Source organism: Anas acuta, chromosome 2, assembly GCF_963932015.1.
Source record: "Anas acuta chromosome 2, bAnaAcu1.1, whole genome shotgun sequence".
NCBI lineage: Eukaryota > Metazoa > Chordata > Aves > Anseriformes > Anatidae > Anas > Anas acuta.
Genome location: NC_088980.1, coordinates 41,627,226 through 41,640,347, shown reverse-complemented (window position 1 = coordinate 41,640,347; position 13,122 = coordinate 41,627,226). Strand labels below are relative to the sequence as shown.

The 13,122-nt window shown below is 44.7% G+C and overlaps 1 long non-coding RNA gene across 5 annotated transcripts in view; it reads left to right on the top strand.

Moving 5' to 3' along the window:
* Window positions 1–9,211, top strand: part of LOC137852568 (uncharacterized) — a 42,705-nt gene extending 33,494 nt beyond the window's left edge. For 4 of the 5 annotated variants that reach the window (XR_011093933.1, XR_011093937.1, XR_011093935.1 and 1 more), the window contains 5 exons: window positions 353–497; window positions 3,620–3,848; window positions 6,043–6,148; window positions 6,859–8,265; window positions 8,752–9,211. This is a non-coding gene — a long non-coding RNA (uncharacterized lncRNA). The other variant, XR_011093936.1, reaches the window with a different exon arrangement.
* The last annotated feature ends 3,911 nt before the right edge of the window (window positions 9,212–13,122 follow it).

Here is a 13,122-nt window from a genome sequence, read left to right as displayed (position 1 = left end):
AGATCATCTCCCATGAGAAGGAGGAGGAGATGCCTCCAGGCCAGTCCTCTGACACCTGCAACTGTTCATGTCCTGTTGGAGGGTGTTCTCCAGTGTGGTGCTGCAGTTCCCTGCTGTCCTGATGGGTCTGTTTATCCAGAAGGATGAGTCTACAAACCACTGTGTAACAGACAAGCGGCTGGAATTAAAACAAGGAAGGAGAGGGTTTGTGATCCCCTGCTTCTGTGATGTGGTGTTACTGTGGTGGGAAATCCCATAGGGAGAGAGGCTGTAGGGTTGGGGAGCAGGGCACAGTCATCCTGTTGCCTTCTGAGGGCGTTTATCCATGCTCTGCACTGGTTCTTGCTCACAGGTTCAGAGCCTGCCCTTGTTCACACCTCCCCTTCACTTTGCAAACAGCAAAGCTGAGACAATGACGACAGCCACTAAGAGAGGAAGGGCCAAGTACAATGTTAATATTGCCAACCTGCTGCATGAGGAATGAACCATGCTTGTATGTAAGTATGCACTTGTGAGAAAATCCACAAACTCTTTCCTCACGTGTGATGATTCTTTTTCCCATGTATAGCATTACTTTAGCTTTGTTTTGTTACTTCACGCATAAAAACATAAATTAGTGGATGTACAAAATGTCAAACAGCAAAGTAAAATCAGCAGCTGAACTAAAGACCTCCACCTTGAGTGGAGGTCTGGTCTTCCAAACTTTGACCATGTGTTTTTTTAATGTACACTTTTTAATGTATGTTTTAATGTAACGTCTTAAGACTTTCTCAATGTATTTGGACTCATTCCATAATAGATACAGTAACTGCTTTTCAGTGAGGTCCTGGGTATGTGAAAGATTCAAAAAATATAAGGCCTTTCATCGATGGCAACTTTTAAAAAATAAAAGCTGGATTATGACTTGAAGGAGATAAAAGGCCATGAAACAGGTATTTTTACTTCAGCAAAAGAGAAGATTTTTAGCTTCTAAATATGCAGAGACACTATATCAACTATCACAAATGTGTGCTGGTGATGCAGCCAACAACACTTAATTATCAGTTCTACAGGAAAATTAGGTGAGAAAATTACTTGTCTTTTTATATTTATTTTATTTATAAAATCCCAAAGATGATGACAATTCTCTCACTACAGCATGTTAGACATAGATGGCTTGTCTGTCTTATTTTTCTCCCTTGGTGATACAGATTGATAAATTCCTGCAGTGTGCACAATTTAATTTGCGTTACTCTTTTACAAATTTGTACTGTGCCATTTTGAAGACAGCTGTTCTGGTAGAGGTGATGCAGTCTCATCTTGTGTGTTGTCTTAGAAATGTTTGAGACAGGGAGGAAGGAAAGCTATCTGGTCCACTGTATTGACCCCCTCTGCAATGTGTGGGGTCATTGTTGTATGTTGATATCGATGTGCTTCTTGCTTTCTTCCTCTATAAATTAATTGGGGTCTTAAGCAAAATCGAGGCATGAACATGCTGGTCTTACTTGCAAAAGAGAGGAGGCAGAGAAAGGGATCCCAGAGGTACTGCAAGCCTGTTTTGCTGCTGAGCGTTCTGTACCATGAAACCACAGCCCCACGGAGCACGAGATCAACAGGAGGTGCTTGCTGCTTTCAGGATTAAATCTAAATTTGACTGATGCTATTTCACCCCTTTGCGATTACTTTTAATACATGATTAGTTTCTTGTCCCAGATGAGGCTTTAATTCCTTCAAGCCAATATATCCTACCCCAACAGTGGCTGTCCGTTCACTGGTGGTAAGGGGGAGGATGCCCATGGAAGTGTGTGGTATTTCAAGGAAAGCATATCACAAACTACATCCTTTAGAGAGTAGCTTTGTTTGTCCCCTGTGTGAAATACAAATCTGCGGAGGCTGAGCAGGAACATAGCATTCCCAGGGTGGAAACTGAAGTGGTTTAGAAAATGTTAGCATGTCAGTTAGAAGGAACATGTTAATTTTCCCTTGATTGCCATCAGGTGCCAAAACATTAAGGGCATATCTGGTGGTTAAAACTGGAAGAGGTGAGAGAAAGAGGGAGAGGGGCAAATCTGGTAAGGGAGGAAGCAGAAGAAAGCCAAGTATAAGCAATCTTCTCTCCAGGGTGCTCAGGCAGGCTCATTCATGAGCCAAGGCTGTTTCTTGATCGTTTCTTAAACAACATGCAAGCAGTAGTCTGGCTGTTGGATTTGGTACTGGTGCTAGCACTGTTGTGCCCAGTCTATTTCTGTGTTTTCTAAGAGTGCACATGCCATTGCAGCCAAAGAAATCTTGCTCTCCAAGGATTCATATCTAGTGGTGTCTAATAAAAGGCCCAGAGAAGAGAGATTTCTGCAAGATTTATTTTCCCCAGGGAAATTAACCACTGTATACCACAGTACATGTGGCATAAGGCTGCCTGTCCATGGGAACAGTGAATCCAGCCCCTGATTCAGCAGAATACTGGAAGTGATGTTTAGTTGTGATAAATGGGACTCAAGAAGAGGTCTGAAGTTGTGCATGGCATAAATGAATCAAAGCCCTTCGCCAAATTTGTGCACAGACTAATGTGAAACAGAGATTTGTATTGTGACTCAAAGCTAGTTTTTTCTTAGACAAGCACCAGATCAAAAAGTGGCAGTGAACATGATTTCCAGATTAATTCCATTTGTTTTAGGTGTGCATTACACTGTCTTTTCATCTGCTGGGCATCATGTGGAAATGAGAAAAGGTAGGCATACCTTGATATGCAAGACCAAGTGCACAATCAACATAGCAAAGTGAGTCTTCTGTCTATTATCTTATTATGGCTGTTATTAGATCATCCTGCTCTGGGCACAGAATACAATAGCCATATAATTTGTAGTGGACAGCTAAGAAATTGTCAATCAATCAGCCAGATTTCTTTTCACAGCTGATCATGTACAGATTTGATTATGCTCGAAGTGTCCCTATACTTGTATATCTTGCAGTCTAGGAAGGAAAGCACTGACACTGGCTGCTACCATGGAAGTGTCTAGTTCTTTTCTTAAAGCTAAGTCATAGCAGACAGTCCTAGAAGATTTTAACTTCTAAAAAGCAAGTCTCCTTGGGGTTTTTAAATCATTTGCTTCTTGGTTACTTTGAAAGTTTCCTTACTTGAAGAAAAAAAAGAACTGGTAAGTCAATTTTCTAAATAGCAATACTTCTGGAAAACAGAAAAACAGAGACCTGCTGGGTGTTGTTCTACGTTCTCAGACATCACTGTGTTTCTGTTGGAGGCTCAGAAATTGGTGTGCAAATACCCAATACCCTTTTGCATTAAAGCCATTAAGGTCAATAAACATTTCTCTTTAAACAGCAATGCTCCCAGATGGGAGAGCTGAAAGTCCAGCCTACTTATCTCTTTTCGAACTGGCGAATCCTTATTACCCTCTGAAAAACTGGAATGTAAATCATTCTCATCTGTAGCTATTTCATCCTTTGACAGTGTGGTTAGGGCTCATTTGTTTTCTCTCCCTTTACTGCCCAACAAATTCAAACACACTCGTTCACCCTCTCACATGGTCATACTAGAATCTTTTTTTATTATTGTTGTTGTTTTACTAATATTTATCTAATATTTCTAGTATTTGCACTAATTTTCTTTTTCTCCACTTCACAGTTGGCACAGAAAACTAGAGAACCACCACAGTGAACAAGAGTGACAAAGCACGGAGCTCCTGCTCCCACCGGGGTCAGCAACCACCAGGGTCCTCTTGGTTGGTGCCAACTGAACCAAAAGGAAGAATCAGCAAGATGATAACTTCAACGAAATGGAGGGCAGAGCCCTGGGTGGTGGTGTTCTGGCCTTACTCATAACTGTACCCTTCCTGTCACCCATTAATAAGCAGGTTTGGTTTGTTTGTCCTTGTGCCATATTTTGGTTTGGTAACAATAGTCTGGGTGATGGTAGAAACGCTTCAAATGCTGGCAACGTACATCTCACTGTAAGAGGTAGAACTATACTTTTATTATTATTATTTATTTATTTATTTATTATTTATTATCATTGTCAATTAAGATTCAGAACCAAATCACCACATTTGATGGGAATTCCTCCTCTGGCTTCCAGGGGTATTGAAACTTCGTGCTGTTTTAGTGGCTCTCCAGAGAAGGTTTCAGTTTATTTCCAGGCATGATGCATTCCAGTTGGTTTAGCAGGAAGCTGGCAGTGGTGGATCTTTTAAAACACACATTGGAGGAAAGAGCAAAGGACTGTAGTGCGAGAAATTGAGGTTTTGTGCTAAGTGTGAAAAGTGGAAATTTGTCTCTGCATTCAAGGAAGATGTGGCCTGTTGGGTAGAGCAGAAACAGAGCCAGGGCAGATTTCTGCATTTAATTTCTGGCTTTGTTATTGTCTGTGGTGAGACTTCATGTGTGCTCCCACCTCCTATTTTTAAGATGAAGTCTTTACTTGCTAAAACGGTGAAAACCAATGGCTCTGCAAGAGCTTTGGCTGATAGACACAGACAAAACTTGCGGTGTCTTCTGTCACCCATAGCAAACTGTAACTAACCTTCTTTCAAGTCACTCAGTTGAAATACTAAATGCCTGATTTAAAGAAACTAATAAGTTTTTAAGCTAATTTTTAATGTAACAACCTTTAGAAATATTGGGACCTATCCCCGTACTTGCCCTTCCTCCTGATTCTTTTTCTTGCTAGAATACAGTACACGAGCAGTGCAAGGAGGTAGAAGAGGCTGTGCTCTCCTTCCTCACCCTGCAGCCAGCAGAAAAGGCGTAAACAAAACCCCGGTGTGCCCTGACTGTCAGGGACCTCCTGTGCCTGGCTGCCTTACGCCTGTGTGACAACTTCAGGACAAACCAGAAATCCAAGGAGAGGTGGCTGAGGAGAATTCTTTTCCATGATTTTTTTCCATGTTTGACATGGAAATTTGAAAATGGGCTCTTTGGCAGGGAAATGTAGTTTAAATTTTGGGAAGCTTTTTTTTTTCTTAATCATAAGGGGAATCTACAGAAGGAATACTTCCAAAGAACAGAGAAATGTTGTTTAAGACTACATTAATGAATTTGCTGAAAGAGAGATATGGTTTTGTACAAGACGTTTTGCGGACGAAAAATAATACATTGCATAGGACTTTCTCTAGTTTGTAGTCATTGGGAGAACTTTCTCTGGAGTCAGCTCACTACTGGCTAGCACCATGCAACAGAAGTTTTTGACAGGAAATTGGTGTAAAGTGCTGGCATTTTGCAACTGACATTCACTTTCCCCTGGTGTAAATGACACTGCGAGACAAGAGGACCCAACCCCAGTGAAGCCCGGCGAGTGTAACCACAGTACCTCACTGGGGCTGCTTGGCTCTGGCCCGAGATGATGGCTGACACAAGTGTATGCTTTGGGGGATTCAAACCTCAGGGAAAAAAAAATTGATGAAGATACATCTGCACCTGCACTGCTGGATCTGTCTGAGGGTACTTCCATCCTCTCTGGCAATGTCACACATGCCACGCTGCAAGCAAGGAGTGCTTCGAGCATTCCCTGCATTGCAGGAATGTGCCTGATATCCTCATCCGGATGGATTTTACCTGGGCTGTTCCAGGCCATCTTCCATCTCCCCAGCACTTGGTTGCAATGCATTATCACCATTTCCCCAATTATCGCACTTATTGTCTTTCTGCAAGTGAACGGTGAGGCAGTTTGTTAGGCGATGTGAAATATATTACCATCAATATTTCTTGCACTGTCAAATCTTGTGCCTGATGCTTTTCCTTTTTCTGTCGTGCTCTCACTGCTACAACTCCAGCACCTCTGCCTTGTTAATCACAAATCAGGAGTGCCAGTGAGGGAAAGGTTCATGTGCAAACACACACACACCTTTTATTGCCACACAGTCACAGGAAACAATAGTTTATTCCTGTTATTAACATCTGATTACAGTTTGTTTGTTTGTTTTTTCTATTACTGCAAAAATAATATCCAGAATTGGAGGAGCTGAACTTCTGTTTTGAAGAGAGAAAGCAAGTGTTGGAAGTGATGCTTTGTGACAACGGAGAGTTTACTCGGCTTCAAGGTTTGTTTTTCAGATCTCATGGGAAAGGGATATTGGCACTCAGATTGTCCAATTCCAGGAGAACATCCTCAGTTAAAAGGACATCAAGGACTGCCTTTAATCCACAGGCTAAAACTTAAGTAAGCAGAGGCTAATGTCTCTTTACTGGTTTAATTAACAACAATTACTTGTCTAAAGATAAGGTATTTCCAGTTAAAAGCCATCTCCTTCAACTCCAGATCAGCTGAGAATAGTTCAAATTAGTTTTAGGGTAGGGTCAAAGACCAGAATTTTAGGGGTTTGAAGTTTTTTAACTGGGCAGATCAACACGTATCTGCCAGGGGAGAATCCACATCTGGGTGCAAAGAGGGAGGCTGGCATTTCCATCTGCATGAGAGGGGATTGTTGGGGGGGGTTTAAACAAACGACTTAATGAGGTGCCACCGAAGCACACATCTGTCTACTCTGGAGTATCTGAAGTCTGAGCAAGCAGCTCCTTTTAGTGTCACCGACAGGGGCGTGGAGCTGGAATAAACCAAAATGCAGCCTAGCAGAGCAGTGCCTGACAGGCTCTGGTGGGATGGTATGGACCTTTGCAACCAAGGGAAGAGGAACATTTAGAAAACAAGTGGAACTGTGAAGGAAAAAAGAACAGGGAGCAGTTGTGGTGCAAACATTCTGCCAGGCAGCAAGGTGGTCCTCCTGCTGAGGTGATGCAGGTGGGGCTGCCTGGGACAGGCTTTTGGAGATCTCCATTGAGCAGGAGAAGGGGAAGGACTCATTTCAAAACAGTGTAAATACTTGATCTGATTTTGTTTGGTTTTGGTTCTTTGTTGTTGTTTTGCAACAGGAGGCAGCTCCCATGGTGCCCCTCCACCCCAGCATGCAGCAAGCAAGAAATGACGGCTGGCATTGCTCCTCAGCCTGTGCTGGCAGAAGGACCCCAGTAGGCAGCACACCCTGGCTTGTCTGCAGGGCATTTTGGCTACACGCAGCCAGGGAGGATTTGGAGGGACAGAACTAAGTCCAATGACCACAACTGCAACTCTTCTTGCCACACAAGGCAAAGAGAGAGGAGCCTGGTCCTCCCTGGGACACTAACCAGCCTCCCCACCCTGCTCTGGTGGCCCAAGGTTAACAGAGATTTCTACCTGCTGCAGGAGGTGTTTCTGGAGACAGTTCTTCAAGAAGTGATCTTGAAACCTCAGGCAAAGTTCCTGATGACCTGAATAGTTATGAACCAAGCAGAGCAAAGATGAGGGCTATGGCTCTTACCCACTAAGATTTTGACATCTCTGGCTTATTGGCTTACTGAGAGCCCAAAGTGTTGGTTGAGGGCTCATCCTACTTCTAGATAAGGACTTGGGTCCAGTGCTAGGAAAATCCTGAGGCACACAGCTCCCATCACCTTAGGATTTGGTGAAAGTAGTTTCTGAAATTTGTTGCTGCATCATTTTGGGGATTTACATGCTCTGTTCTCCCCCTGCTCCCCTTCTTGGTAGCACTGCTTACATTGAGTGTTGCCTGATGGGTCCGGGAAGAGGCTCTCCTGTGACACCAAGGTCAAGGTTTGCAGGGTCACAAGGCCCCTTTCCACATCTTGCAGAGGTTAGGGAATGCACAGGTTGGTATTGGAAAGCTGCGGTCATTCATGGCCCATCCGCCCTGGAGAAACCCTCACCCAGGCTGGCTGTGGTGCTTAGCCTACATGCACGTGATCCCAGGGAAATATTTAGGGAGTCAAGGGCCTAAGGGCTTTAGACCTGTGCCCTTGTCCCCTTTCCTGATCATGTATTTTTGTGCTATAAGAACTTCATAAAACAGCCTTGCAGAAGTTTCTTGGCCTGTTGTCTATTTCTGCCTAACTGTTGCATTAGGCAAAGCCATAGACAAATGACCACAAGCAAAAATGGCAGGGTGCAGGTCTGTGGCCACCTCCTGTCACCACTGGCCTGCTCTCTGGAGTGACCACAGGATGAATTTACTCCCTGGGTGCAAACTGCAGGGGTTGTGCCAGGAATGTTGAGATGTGATGGCGTGGTTTTTTTTATGTGCAGAGCTGAGCTTGCAGTGTGGGCAGGCAGGGGGCCGATAAACGTGTGTGTGTGGCAAAAAGAAAAATTGGAGCCTCTTTCCCCTTCTGTTTCGTGTTGGCCTTGACGGTTCTCTGATGCTGTTCAGCAAAAGCCGGGTGCTGGGCAGGAAAGCAGCAGCCAAATACTCCAACAAGTGGCTTGTTAGTGAGGAATGTCCTGCGGTAAGTATGGAGCAGCCTTGTCACTTCTCAGCCAACCCTCTGAGGACAATAAGGAAGGAGGACAAAATGAGTGCAGCCCTCCTGGGCCTCCCCTTAAGAGTTTAAAAGCAAAATATTGATTTTGAGTTACCCTGCTTCAACTCAGCTTCACTCTCCTGATATTTTTATTCCCTTGTAGATTTCTGACTCCATTTGTTTTTTAAAGAAATCACTGGTGAAATTGTGGTGTGTCCATGTAACATTCCTGCGCCTAAAAATATGGTCAATTGACACCTTGAAGGTTTCCAGGCAACTCTAACCATTTGTGACATCTTTAGCTGCATCTCCAGTATGTTCAAAACAGATGAAGTGAATGAATTGATTTTAGCTGTATAAAACCCTTGATAAAAATCTCTTTGTGGCCATCCAGTTAGTCTCTTGATGATTTGTAGAGTATTTGCTTATGCCATGAATTTGATCCTTCCCACCTCTCCACTTGTTTTTCAGTGAGCTTTGCCGTGGTCTCCCTGCTCTGCACTGCAGCCTCCTTCCCCGGGGTCAGGGCAAGAGCCAGAGCCAGACAATGCCATACAGACTGCTGCAGCATCACCAGGTTGGATCTGAAGCACTACGTATGCCATAACACACCATCCAAACAGCAACTGATGGTGGAGAGAAAGAAGAAGCAACTTTGCTCGGTGTTTTGAGTCACTGCAACCCTCAGTCTGCCCCATAAAATCAGCAGAATTGCAGAATCTGATTCAAAGCCCCAGCAAAATCAAAATGATCCTTTGACTGTCTTGAGGAGACAGCCGATAGACCAAAACAACCCAAACCTTTCCCTTTGTCCCCAGAAAACGTTTGAACGTTTGCATGTAATGAAACATTCAGTAGGCCAGGAATAAATTAAGTGCAGAATCTCAACTCCTTTAATAAAATAATCTGCTAAACTGACACTTGTGTGTGGTCCAAACGAATTCCTTTTGAAGACATGTGGTCTTCTCACTGTGTCCTGTTTTGGTTCAAGTTCCATTACGTTAACAAACATATAAATTGTTGATGGGCCTGATCATTTTGGGGGATTTGTTTTTTCTGGAAGATTCCTCTGAGTATTTCCAACCCTGGAGATTCAGGCTTGTCCGAGCACAGTTGCAACATGACAAACAAGAATTTTGTTTTCTCAGTTCCCCTTGACAAAAATAGAGGACTGAATAGAGATGGGAGCCTGTTGGATGTGGTGCTGACAGGGCTGCAGTGCTCATAATAACATAGACTTCAGAAGTATAAGGTACTCTTGGTTAGAGAAGGACTTAACTGAATCCAGGAAAAACAGAGGACACTTCTGCTGTTAGTAAGGGAGGAGGAAGCAGGGTGTGAGTGGAACAGCAAGGTCTGGCTTTGGCCAAGTGTTTAAGACATGCTGAAGAGTTATGCCCACATCTGGCATCCTTGGTTGACCAAACTGGTAGCAACCTATTATTATTATTATTAGCTACTAATGGCAAGTTTCTGTGGAAGTAGAGGTGGATAAAGACTCAGCCCCACCTTGTCCTGTGTTGAATAAGAAATAGAGTATTGAATAAGGAGGTATGTGTAAGTACTGCTTTTTTCCCTACAAGACCTCCCTTTTTGTCTTTTGAGTAATGTGATGATAAGGCTAAGAGTGTAACCTATAGAAAGGCAGAGGAACATACGTATTCTATGGGTAGCTATATCAACATGAAAAAGCCACCTCCTCTTCCCTGCTTGTCTCATCCATGTTGCTGTTCCTGACTTGTGCACAAGTAGGTAAGAGAGGAATGGCAGCGGCATGTGGATACAATATCTGATCTACTCTGCATTGCAGATGAAGGCCGGATTCTCACAGTGTTGTGGTACCAAAGGCCTGCAGGCTACTCTTGCCCCATTACCTCTAGGGCCTGCCCCGCGTTTCTGGCTGTGTGTGTGGCTTCCTGTGGAGCTGCTCTGAGCTGCACTTGTTGGGAGCCTTCTCTGCAGCTGGCAGCATGCTGAAAATCATCAAGTTGTCTCATTTTGCAGCATAAGCTTGTTTTAAAAAGCTGTGGTCGTGTCAGCAAGCGCAGCCCACCACATTCCCCCCACCCTCCTGCTGAAACTGCGGCCTGCCCCATGTTGACCACCCAGCAGAGGCAGCCAGGGGGAAAAGGGTTTTTGAGGAAGGGCCCAGCTGAGCCCAGCTCTCCTGTAGCAGTGACGGGGAGGCCTTGGGTCCCCCACGGGGCTACAGCTGTCAGAGGACAAGAAGCAGCCACCTCAGCCCAACACTGCAGGCCTGGTGGGGTTTCGGAGCAGGCATGCAAGTCTGGAGGGCTGCTGGAGTTGTTTGCATGTGTTGGGGTTTGTGTTGGGGAGTGCTGTCAAGCTGTGCCAGTTGACTTCTGAGGCTTTTCTTTCTCTAAGCAAGCCAAAGCCAATGAGGCAGATTTGCTGCTTCCTGCCCCTTTTGCTGGCACCAGGAGAGTGGGGAAGAGGGATGCGGATGAGGAGTATGAGCCCCCTGGGAGGCTTCCTCCTCATTTACTGCATGGAGGAGCCTCTCCAGAGCATCCCTGAGGGTGAGGATGGGCAAGCAACCCTTCGGCCTGCCAAAAACAGGGCAGAGGTGGATCAAGGCAGTTACACCTGTGGTAAAAATCAGGATTTAACAAACTCACAGGAAGACATTTCTCGGCTAACTTGCCCTGCCTGCAAAGATACCAATCTCTGTGGGCTATGAAGTCCGCAACATGAAAAATAGTTGACAAAGTAATTTCAGAGCTGGCTGTGGTTTTCCTAGTCAGGCACTAACATAGCAAGTAACCCAACCCTTTGCTCTTCAAACATGGTAGCTACTCAAAGGCATTTATTCTGAGAAGAAAAAAATGTTATTCCAAGCTATAGAAATCCAGATGGGAGGAGAGTTAATTTGAATTTACACACAAGACATCATAACCCGTAGTTGTTAATGAGAAGATAAGAAAACAACTCCTGCATTTTCTTTTTCTAAATGTGTTTTATTTTCCTAAGTAAATTACATGATCCAGTTGTCAGCACCAGAGGCAGAAACCTCTTGATACAGCTGATGCAAGGAGAGCCAGAGAAGTACCAGGAAATGGCCAAGATGTAGCTGCCCATGTCCTTTAGCACGGCTCGTGGCCTTCAGCAAGGCTGTGCTTGCTGAAGATGCCTCCCATGGGCTGCTCCCAGCCCGGCACCATCTCAGCTTGACCTCACCTAGACCCAAACACACAAGTGGCAGCCGTGGTAGATCTCTGCCAGCCTCACCTGGGTCACCGTGTCAGCCAGTCCCATGGCTGCTGAGAGATATGACGGGGAGGGAACCTTGTCATAATATTTTGTGTGTGTGTTTAGTCACTGGTTTATTTTCCTGTGAATGATAGTAACAGTTCAGCCTACAAAGCTGATGTAATTGTGAAACTTTTTTTTCATCTGTCACAGTTCAAATGTCCCTACGTGGATGTTTTAAAGCAGACCGCCTTAATGGCAATTTGGCTATGCCCAATACCTTTACATAATCTTTTTCTTTAACTGTTTTTGTTGTTGTTGTTGTTGTTTTTTAAATAATGTTATTACACTAAAAATTCTTTGAAAGCTTCTTACTGCAAACATTGTTTCCACTTCTCATATTTTTGTAACTGAGCTGCCCACATCAGGAAAATCTCCATTTATCTCCCTGTGCTTAAAATGCCACAGTGGGTTGGGAGCTGCCAACAGAGCAGACCACCCTTCTGCAGATCTGGTCTTAAGGTTCTCAGTAACTGCGCCAAGAGCACGGTGGTCTCTGGTTGCTGATCTGGGCACCGCTTCCCAACTCAGATTTCTTCTGAACATGTTGGTGGGTTGACATTTCACTGAGCCAGGTGCCCATGGACCCATCTGACAGCAGTACGACTACACACCTGTACCAAATCTGCGTCAGCTTTGCACCGCTGCCTCTGCCCATGCCAAGCACAGTGTCCAGCCATGCCCCACAGTAGCCATGCCCCAACCTGGCTGGCCAGGAAGGGCTTGAGGGGGTGTCTGCGAAACCAGCGGAGGAAGTTTCTGCCCCACAGCTCTTTGTTCCTGTTCCCATAAGACTGCTTGTCAGCTCCGTTGTGCTGGTGCAGCTGTGGGTGAGACTACACGCTAAACCCAGTCACCGAAGTGACCGGGGTTAAAAGTGCAGTCTTTTGGGAGGGGGTAGTTATTAACCTGAGGTACCTGCTGGGCTCAATTCACAGCACAGGCTTCCAGGTGTTCATATGGACTGGTACAGGCCCCGTCACTTTCAAGATGCAATCGGACAGGGTGCTGCAGCATCTCGTCCAGGCTCCCTTTCCCACCACAGGCTGGTCATGACCCAGTCATCTTTTGAGTTCCCTTCCAACCTGGGCTGTTCTATAATTTCTATGAACTGGAGATTTCATGGTCTGGTGTTGTCAATAAAGCCGATGTCTTGTGGAAATACAGTCAGAGGCCTTTTGCTTCTTCACGCGGCAGCTTTCTGTACCTGGCACACTGTGCTTGGACCACAGGCCTTTCACACGATGTAGAACCACTTTCTTTTATGTGCTTCATATTCTTCATCTGAGCTACGCGTATCAGTTTGACTCCTTGCTCCCATGGGACAGGATTTTATTGGCTTGCAGATTGCATTTGCTCTTACACAGATTTCTTGCATGCAAATCAAGAAGTTGAGAGGAAGACAATGTAATGAATATGCTAAGCATGGAAAAGTGGTATATCGTTATGGTTACGTTACAGTGCATTTAAAGCAGGAAACCATCCAACACGAATACCCCAAAAAGCAGCAGTTCTGCATCAAAACATAGGAACAAAAATGTGAGTTTGCAGAATTTAAAGTTCTACTGAAAG